This window comes from Caloenas nicobarica, chromosome 11, assembly GCF_036013445.1.
Source record: "Caloenas nicobarica isolate bCalNic1 chromosome 11, bCalNic1.hap1, whole genome shotgun sequence".
NCBI classification, from domain to species: domain Eukaryota; kingdom Metazoa; phylum Chordata; class Aves; order Columbiformes; family Columbidae; genus Caloenas; species Caloenas nicobarica.
In genome coordinates, this window is record NC_088255.1 from 19,868,135 (window position 1) to 19,876,476 (window position 8,342).

At 47.2% G+C, this 8,342-nt stretch overlaps 1 non-coding gene across 1 annotated transcript; it reads right to left on the reverse strand.

Annotated features, from left to right (window-relative positions):
* Positions 1-244: 244 nt before the first annotated feature.
* Positions 245-327, reverse strand: TRNAL-UAA (transfer RNA leucine (anticodon UAA)). Its single transcript has one exon. It is a non-coding gene; the product is annotated as a tRNA-Leu (tRNA).
* Positions 328-8,342: the final 8,015 nt, after the last annotated feature.

The following is an 8,342-nucleotide window of genomic DNA, read 5'->3' on the forward strand; positions in this document are numbered from 1 at the left end:
ATGGTCCCAGCGCTCCCTGCCTGAAGGACACGAGACACAACCTGTGTGCCAGAGCAACCAGCTTACTTCACTCTCCATGTTCAGCCTGGACAAGAGGGTGGCTCATTCCCACCAGGAACCTCACCTTGGGGTGCTGAACGGCCTCATCTCCCCTCACACAGGGCCCGGAGGTCCCACCCCTGCTCTGAACCGATGCTCTAAAAACTGGAGTGAGGTGTTATGACCCAGAGAAAAGGGAGGCTCCTACCAGAAGTGGGGTTCGAACCCACGCGGGCATGTGCCCATTGGATCTTAAGTCCAACGCCTTCACCACTCGGCCATCCTGGTGGGCTGGGAGCTCTGCCCTGGCCCACCACCTCTTCCCCTGGGTGGCACACACCTCACACCAAGCCCCCCGAGGCCCCGAACCAAGGCACCTTCTCCTCCTCCCTGCTTTCTTTTATGTCCCCAGCAAACTGGTGGAACATCTCATTGGCATGCACCAGGTCTCATGGGCCATGAAGGACGGCACAGCCCCTGTGTGCCACACTAATTCCTTGTGCAAGGACCATAGTCACTGGTGACAGTGTCGCCAGGGACCCTGGTGCAGGGATGGCACCTCTGGAGGGTCTCAGCCTGACTCTGTTGGATGCCCAGGGGGAAGAGAGAGGCTCTGACAGCCCGAGACACCACACAGTTAAAGCACTGTCCTTGCACCTTGGGTCCCGCTCCTCACCCTCTCCAGTCCACATGTGGGACTCCACTAGGGCATTTAGCTGGGAAAGACAGTGGGGCAGGAAAGTTTTGGGGTTTTTTTCCTTTGGGGTGACATAGAGCTTTTTTTCTGCCCTCTGGAAAAAATTAAAACCAAAACAAACAAAAAAAACCCCACAAAACCTCTATTGACCCACGATAGGATTCAAACCCACAACCCCCAGATGCAATGTGCAAGATGTCTTTAGCCCTTAAGCCACAGGAGCCTGATAATTTTTATCTGTGATTTCAGCCACCTTCACTCTTCCCAAGCCAGAAAAATGTGCATTTCCAGGTCTCGAAAGAGGGTGACACAGAGCTCCTCAGTCAGGAGGGGTCATCCTGGCCTCCTGAGACAACTCAGGAATGTTAGGAAGCAAGGCAGAAGGACCCCAAGCATCCCGCTGGAAGATGCTGCAGGTCAGCAGAGGACTGGGTCAACCTATTCACGTGCAAAAGCCCTGCCAGGAGGAAAATTCAATCTCTTTGGTGCCAAGAGGGGACAGCAACTCTCCCTGCTTCCCTTTTCCCTTCATATTACAGTCACAGCTATCCGCTATGCTGGTCCATGTGTGTAGAATCGCAGCTCAGCATCCCCGGACGCCTCCAGCTGCAGCACCCGCATTAATATCAAATGAATCTGTGCTCACCAAGGGTGTTGCGCTCACCAGCTCCCGAGGAATCTGCTCCTAATGAGCGACTTCAAAGCATTAATGAGCTTGCAAAGCTCTCCTCTTCATTTACAGAGCTGGACCTCGCATGCTTGGCATTAAGACAGGGGTCACCCATCAGGCGAAGAGAATGCGTGTGCATGTCGGCGAATATAATATATTTGTCATCCTCTAAGAAGCAAAGATTAATCATGCCCTCTCTGAAAGAAAGCTTTTATGCCACGTTTGCTCCTCACAGCATGGAGATGAGGGACCTGCCTGCAAGGACATCCATGACCCACACTGCTCGGATCCCCGTAGTGGCCAGCGAGCCCAGCTTTGAAGTTTACATCCCACCTTAACCCTTTGAGTCCAGGCTGGGACGTGCTGCTTGAATTGGCAGCCTGAGGGATGAATAAAGCGGTGGAATTGTGCTTCAGTGCAGGTTTTAGACATGCATGGAGGGAGTAGTGGGGATGTGAGAAGAGAGCAGGTTTGACTGATGCTCCCTGCTCTGCAGCATCCTCCCAGCACAGGCAAGGAAAGAAGATGCTGGTCCGGAACAGCAAGAGCTGCACAATGCATCTGCTGCTCTCTCCAGGGACCACTCTCTCCCAGCCACAACCCGCTCCAAGCCTCCCTGAGCTCACCATAAACCTCTCCATTGAAGCAGCCTCCAGGGCCCGCCCGGCTCCCAGCCCAGTTGCACTCATGTGAGGAGCTGAGTCCATCCACCCCTCTGAGCAAGGTGGAGACCATGCAAACAAACTGTGCCGAGGGACCAGCAGCCATCCTGAGCACGAGCCTGCTGCTGGGCACAGCTTGCCCTTCCTCTCCAAACCCCTCAACCCCTTCAGCCTATCCAGAGCCCTCTCTCTGCTTACACCCTGGTTGGTATTTGTGGTGCCACAGGGAGGTTTGGGTGAGGCATGGAGCAAAGAGATATTGGCTTGTTATTGCATCTTCAGGACAATCTCCATGTGCAGTCTACAGTGGCACTGGTGTGGGAGCAGCTCACCTTCCCATGCCTGGTTCAAGCTTACCATGACACACATCCAAAGGGATCACTGGCACAACTTGTCTGGATCTAAAAATGTAGCCCCCAGCAGATGCTTCCCAGCATCTTCCATGGTTGTGCATCATCCACCAGGTTGCTCGGCATCACCTGCAAACCTGCACCGAGCGCTGGGTCTGAAGTCAGCCTTGCCTCCGGGGCAGTTGTAACATCAGCTGAATTACTTGTAGTGTCTTGGATGTCTCCTATGCAATCCCAAGCCAGGCAGGCTGTACCTCACTTGCAGTGTCCCCATGAAATGACAGCTTGAAGATGACACGGCTACAGGCTTTCAGAACACATGTTCTGTAAGACAAAGACATGAATAATGTCCTGGAGTCAGAAAGGTGTCATCCTTCACTTCAGAAGCACATTGACAATGTTAACTGCAAAGGAATTTCTCCTCTCACCTTTTCTCCCTCCAAAAGAGATCTCCTGGCACTTGGTGTTTATTCACTAGATCTGTATTTAATTTAAATAGTCACTGAAGGCAACCATCATCCCACGTATTAATACTGCAGCTGGAGAGTGGTTGATGGATAATTAAGAAAAAAAAAATCTTAAAGTTATGAGCAAGGCAGAGTAAAAATGGCACTTAAAGAGATTACAGGCCAAAACTTCTCCTCTTTACTGATGCAGGGGCAAAAATAATCTCCGCGTCATCACTTCGGAAATCAGTTAGAAAAGGGAAAGAGCAGGACGGAGTTCTCCTCTGTGCTCCCCTGATGCCCTTCGCCTGTGATGACAGCAGTTCAGTGTGCAGGTTACGACCATCACGAGTGCGAAATGACCCAAAAGTTTGCCACAGATCAGCCCTACCAGGGTCATCTTAGGTTCAGAGAGAGATGACAGCTTGGCTCCACCTTGTGCAGCAGGCTTTGGGGGGGAAATTCGTGCTGCTTATAGCAACAGGGCTCCTATATTGTGTTCATGGAGCAGTTAATGAGGAAGCTTTTGGACTTTGTCAGGTTTTAAATAAACTATTGATGTCCCACATGTAACTGTAAACTACCACATTTTGAGAGTAGCTGGAGTTCATTGACAAAAACAAGAGTTGAACACGGTAGCGTTACTATTTAACTGGTCCTCAGTAGGTTTAAGAATAAACAGGCAAGTGAGCACAGATGATCACCCTCTCTATTTTTTCCTCCCTCTTGAGAGGCAGTTGAGGAAATCAAGCCAGCCTCACTTTGTATTCAGAGGCTTTTCTTTACAGAATGGCAAGAAAATACATGTTGTATTCCTATGGGTGGAAGCTTATACTCTGCAGAATTTGACACGATGCCCCGCTGCTTGTTGGCTCAAATCAGCCCCTGTGGAACTACAAACCTTATGGTGCTCTATAGCTCCAGAGGAAAGGTTTTCCATGAAGCTTGCAAATACTGGTATTTGGCCAGAAAGCCGAAGACCACTTACTGTGGGTACACAGCCTGGATTAAAAACCAGTGGAGTTGTGCAATTACAGGAGGTTATTTATCCCAGAGGGAAAATGTGTTTTCTTTGTTGAGCAAGTTCTTTCAAAAAAACCCAACAAAACCCCCATCAAACTGAAAGCAATGCAGCTACCAGAGCTAAAGTAGTAAGACATAGAAAATAAAGGATTTGCCTGCTTTCTCCTGCTCAGGAATGGTGTCCCAGCTGTTTACAATTTTCCACAAGCTCTTTCTAGTCTAAATTATTCTCCCGGTTATTTTCCACAAATATTTCTTGGACAATAGACAGTGTCTCAAAAAATTAATCTTGAGTGCTCAGAGTATCTAGGCCTCACATCATTGTTTCTGCTCTGGTTCTAAATGGGCACATAATGAGATGTCTGGAGTCAATGGTGGTGCTTCTCCATTTCAAAGTCATCACCTACCCACATTCAATTATTCCCCTAGATGTTCTGGACAGGGCACACATTTAGCTTATCAAGGCTAGCTTTGTTCAGTCTAAACTAGATTTTGTGAAAGATACCACCAGGGACCCACCTCTCCGTGTCACTGTTCCATGCCCCTTCCAAACACTGTCACTCATAACACAGAGAAAATGAGTCACAGCAAAAGCTCATGAACACACTGAGGGTCCCAGCGCTGTGATACTGATGCCAAGTGCCCAAATCACGGAGTCATGAAGGGACCTGATGTAAATGAAACATTCGGTGCGTGTTCATCTATTCTTGCCTAACGCAGTTAGACAGAGTTTTTCTACCACCATTGCACAGAGAGAAATCTGGCTGACCTTGACTTGAGGCACATGATCTCTGGTGACCCCTTCCAGCCCCACTCTCCATGCCTGGATTTCAGCATATATTGGTCACCAGACTTGTGTAAACCAGGCTCTATTAAGGGTGGTCCAAAATCACACTAGAAAAACATGTGTTGTGTATTTTCAGCTGCCTTTTCACGTGACAGAGGAGCTACCCATGGCAAACAAATGCTCAACAGAGATCTCCATCTCTTATGGGGTCATAACTTAGGCAACACATTACTCTCAGAATCAGCCCAGAGGGGAAATGAGGCAATTGAGTTATCACATGGACAAACATCAACAGAAGAGGCTTGCATGTGTCAAAGAAGTCTCCTGCAGTTATTTATATAGCTTGGACAAAACTGTTGGAATGAATGGGAAAAACCTCTTTGCGTCCCACCTGCAGCATCAGCAATGCGCACTATTGTTCGTTATCTCAACAGGGAAGTGTGCAGGTGACATATCACATCCCAGATGTCAAACTGCATCTGCATGAATTCCTAAAATGACATGTGTTCTTTAGCCCAGAGCTTGGCTCCAGGCTAAGAGCTAAATTTGATGTTCTCTGCGGCTAAAACTTCTTCAAAAAACATTCTGGGTTAATTAGTGAAGGGAAATTTTGGCTGCAGTCTGTACAAGGAGATTGGCTTGGGAAATGGTATGAAAGTCACAGTTTTTGCAAGAGTAAAGAGAAAGAACAGGCTCATTTCTAAAAGCGCTACACCTAAGAACTTCAGAAAAGCACCGAACTTCACTGAAATGCAATAAAAGGCACTGCCTAAAAGAAGAACATCTCCTTTGGCTCAACATATCCTCTCCCAGAGGCACCACATCATTCCTGCTGCTCACAAAACAGCTTCTGTCTCCTTTTAATAGTTTTATTTTTAGGCTTCTCATATTTAATTCTCTCTTGTTCCTTATGTAAGGTGCTTGGAAGGGCTGCGGTGTCAAGCAATAATTACATCAGAGCAAATTTAGAATCCACAGTGCTAAAACAAATCTTTGCACTTGACAAGTGGATGAATGTAGGAAGTGAGGGGATATGGTTTCATCAAGGAGAGCACCCAGCTGGTGGTGTAACAGCATCTCTCGTGGGCTGAGGGCACCCACCTTTGGGTGTCAGGGATCTCAGCTTGGAGCTCATCTCTACATGCCTGGAATTAGCATGGACCGAGACCTAGATGCACATTGACACGGTGCTATCCACACATACGTGCCTCTACCAGTGGGCAACCTCGAGGTAGGATTAAAATGCAGTTTTACCATCCTCTTAACACCCCTGGATTAACTCGGGTTCATATGGCTGTAGCCGTACCTTCACCTCAGATGAGGATCAAGCATTTTCTGGTGCCAGGAGGCACCACCGTGCCCACCGTTAGTCTGCTTACAACAGAAGCAAAAGAAAAAGATCTGTCCACTTTCCCAAATCTCTGTTTCTAAAGATATGGGTACCTACCCCAAGCAGTGTTCCAATACCTTTATAAATTACCTCCCACCATCTGTGCTGTCGTAACTGGCCACAACTGCTGTGTTAAATTGTGTTAGAGTTGCAACTCAGTCCAACACAGAATTTTGGACTATGCTGAGGTGTTGTCCCTGCCAGGGTGTTCAGGGAAGCCATTGGTGATAGTCTCCAAGTACCTAGGTTGCATTTTCCGATAAGTAATCAGAGAAGGGCGAGTTTGATCCTCAAACCATGGGGTCTGTGCGGAAATCAGTGATGACTGAGGCTGCTATGGGTGACCAAAAACTCGCGGGAAGAGCACAAAATTTTTTTTTTCTCACTAAAAGAGAGTACCAACTGCCTTACAGTGGACTCCAAGTAGTTATCGAGAAATACTGACAGGTATCAGTGGGACTATCTGTCATGCAATGTCTAAAATCAGGTTGTGGGGAAGAGTAGGTGTATAGAGTGAGCTCACACATAGAGCATACAAGAAGCTTTCTAGGGATAACAAGTTTATAGAATATATATATTTTTCCCCATATGGGTTCCCAGCTGGACTTCTTTGCTGTCTGGGAAGAGACCAACTTGCTAAAACCATCAATAATGTCAAAATCCAGGATCCTCCTAATTAGATGTGACCTTTGAAGGGAACTGCTGAAGGCTGAGCTCACCTGCTTCTGAGGGCTTATGCCTGACAGGAGGGCACCAGGACCGTCTGCACTTGTGTTTTCATTTGTTGCCATGTTCGTAACACCAAGATGAAGGAAAAGAAGCTCATAGAAGAGAAGGATAGGGAGAAGGGCAAACCTGTGAAGTCTCTGTTAGTCATTCCACAGCTTCACCTCCAGTGTCGGTGTTATATCTGGCATTTGAGACCCTTCACTTTGCTTTTCCTGCTCCACTTTGTGCCCATCAGCTCAGCTCCTGCCCTTCCAGCCTTTGATCCTACTGGGCATCGGCCGTGGAGGGACCAGGTCATCTCAAGGCGGAGGTGGCTGCCAGGTAGGTTATCCCAAGCCATAGCGTTGTTGGTTTCCTGGAAAGATGGAAAAGAAACTTCCAAAGTCAAAATGATAAATTAAAAAAAAAAAAATCTCCAAATTTCTGCTGTTTCTCTGCGGCTAAGATTTTTATTTTTTATACTCAGTCTTTAGAAGAGCCACAGTGAAACGAGTACCAAGCCCCTCTGAAGTCCTGTGCACATCAAGCACTTATCTGCCATGGCTTCCTTCAAAACACCTGATCAGAAATGGCGAACAAACTCTAGCATATTTAATGCATTCGTCTGCTGTCTTCTGCTTGTTTGTTTTTTTGTTTTTTCTTTTTTTTTTTAATGCGTGCTTGTTTGGTTTTTGTTTTGGTTTTTTTTTAAGTAAGATATAGTCTTTCTTCTGGGATTTACAGCCTGATGTTGTAATAATTAGGCAAAGTAAACCATGTGGAGATTTTTTACGATCTGCTTTAAATGTAGACTTTTGGGAAGCAGACAATGAAATTATTATTTTACTGCACAGCTGTGCTAAAGTGCAGGGGAAAGAGTGAAAAGACACTAGTATTTGTTTATTTGGCTTTAAATTGCTATGACAAAGCAAATAACAGCTTTGGTCTTGGTCCATAATTGAGTTAATTGGTAACACCTCAAATTGTCTGTCCTAAAAACCTCCTAATTAGCAGAGAAGTGCAGGATCAACTAGGCGGCATTTGTTCCCTTGTGCTCCAAGAGGACCTGTGAATTCATAATAGACAGCTAAACTTAAGATCCAAAAGCATCTAATTTACCATGTATATGCGCAAGTGCTGTGTGGTTTTGTGCACATTCTTTCTTGTTCTGTGTTGGCAAAGCAGCCAGCACGGTGGGGCTGAGGTCCCTAACGTATTCTCTAGACAACTGGGACCCAAGCTGAAAATACAGATTTTCTAGGAGACACCTGCTGCCTCCAGCGGTCTCTGGGTCAGGGCCCACTGTTGCCTCCCCTGTTTATTTTGGGAAAGTTCCCAAAAAGATTCCCTCTCTTTGCTCTTTCATTTACCATCCAAGCCAGAGGTCGGCAGCTCTTGCCTCACTGATGGCCCCTGAAGTGAATTCATGCATCTCAGTCACAGAACCACGGAACAGTTTGTGTTGAAGGGCCCTCCCCAGCTCCCCCAGTGCCCCCCCTGCCATGAGCAGGGACATCTGCACCAGCTCAGGTTGCTCAGAGCCCCGTCCAGCCTGGCCTGGGATGTCTCC